Genomic DNA, 1,905 nt, shown 5'->3' with positions numbered 1-1,905 from the left:
GCAATGGTGGACAATCAAGCCTATGGTTTACTACCTTTTGCAATCTTAGAAATAAGTGTGGTAGGAATATGAATCATGTCAAGGATATCATCCTATAAATAGGGATGCCAGTTGAGGTTTTAGGTGATTATGAATTGCACACTTTTTTGGTTCTCGAAAGAGGCAATGGGTAAAATCCTCGTGGTTTTGTTGAAAGACTAACCACAAATACCTTCAACCTATCCTATCTTTTACTTAACAACTAAGTTTCATATTAAACTCTCAATAATTCATGCACTCCTTGCTTTTAGGTAGACATAATCCCAAGATCTTCTCAAATCTTGATTCTAAATCAAAAGTGCTAAATTAGTGTGTTGTTAACCAAAGATTGTTACAAACAAATTTCAAATAAATTCCCCCCACTTTATATTACATGTTGTGTTCGTTAGCATTCCGGGTAACCTTTTAGTAATTAGAACACCCATAAGATTTGAAATTTATAATTCCTTGTTGTGGATTCGACGCCAATGTAATTTGAGTTATTGATAATGACCAGTTTACTCCTCAAACATGGGAGTGAGTTGAGCATTATCAAAATGGCGCCGCTGCTAGGGAGTGGAATATAGATTTACTTGTGCGATGTGATTCTTACCTGGGTATACTCGTGATGGTGTAATTTTTTATTTGTTTTTTTTGAATTTTATGTAGGTGATCAAAGTGTTAACGGAATAATGAGTGATAATGCAAGAAACTTGGGCCCTTTTGATGGAACACTAGATGATGAGGGCCAACCAAATGAAGCGAGCCAAATAAGTACAATCCGTATTCCACCAACTAATGGGAAAAGAGTCTTCTATGTGACTAGCGTCATGATTCACATGTTGCAAATGAAAGGGTTGTATGGGGGTCATGCTTGTGAGGACCCGAACATCTATTTGTAGAATTTTGTGGAAGTGTGTGCGCCATTTAACATAATACACATTACTCAAGAATCAATCCGGCTTTTCCTCTTCCCATTCTTACTAACGGGTGAGGCGGTTTTATGGCTTTGCTCACTTCCAGCCAACTCTATTACATCTTGGGAAAAGCTTACCATAATATTTCTTAATATATACTTCCCACCATCTAAAATTCTTCAAAATCAGGATGAAATTGTGAATTTTTGGCGAATAAATGGAGAGCCATTATTTGAAGCTTGGGAAAGGTTTAATGGAAAATTAGACCAATGCCCAAATCATGAGGTCCCAGAGAAGATGCTTCTTGAGATCTTCTACCAGGCCCTAGATCTATTAAACAAAAAAGTGGTGGATGATGCGATGGGTGGATCTATAGTGAAGATTCACCATCATGCGACCTTTCTACTGACCGGAGAAGTGTCAAAGCAAAACCAAGGTTGGCATACCTGAGATACCAAAGCTCCCAAGATCACTTCTACTACTTCTATGGTTGATAATGAAAAAATAAAGTGGAATAAATAAAAGGAAGAGAACACGACAAAAATGATGACCCAACTTGAACTCTTGACAAAGCATGTTATGGGTGTACCTGCGAAAGTGGTAAATAACATAGCATCAAAATCTTATAAAGATGATAAATAAGCAAAGAAGTTGGATGAGGAAATCTAGTATTTGGCTAACTACTCGAGGGGGGGGGGGGGTTCCGCTCTACTTATCAAAGGCAAGTTTGGAACCAAGGTTGGATGGACCACGAGTGGGATAGAGATTGGAGAGATAGAGAGCGTGATTATGATCATTGTGTTCCCCCTCATGATTGAGCTAAAGACCAAAGATCCAAGTTCCATCAACCCCAAAAAATTTAAGACCGAGGATGTGTTAGCAAGAATATTGAGTAGAGTGGAAGGTATGGACAAATTGGTCCATGAGTTGAAAGGTGACTTCTCTCAACTCTCCAAAACCGTGGTATCTT

At 38.2% G+C, this 1,905-nt stretch overlaps 1 non-coding gene across 1 annotated transcript; it reads right to left on the bottom strand.

Moving 5' to 3' along the window:
* Nucleotides 1-1,116: 1,116 nt before the first annotated feature.
* On the bottom strand, nt 1,117-1,222 carry LOC124893778. Its single transcript, XR_007050899.1, has one exon. It is a non-coding gene; the product is annotated as a small nucleolar RNA R71 (small nucleolar RNA).
* Between the last annotated feature and the right edge of the window lie 683 nt (nt 1,223-1,905).

The sequence above is a fragment of the Capsicum annuum genome, unplaced genomic scaffold (assembly GCF_002878395.1).
Source record: "Capsicum annuum cultivar UCD-10X-F1 unplaced genomic scaffold, UCD10Xv1.1 ctg64725, whole genome shotgun sequence".
Classification (NCBI taxonomy): domain Eukaryota; kingdom Viridiplantae; phylum Streptophyta; class Magnoliopsida; order Solanales; family Solanaceae; genus Capsicum; species Capsicum annuum.
The sequence above is the reverse complement of the archived record's forward strand: the minus strand, read 5'-3'. Positions and strand labels throughout refer to the sequence as shown.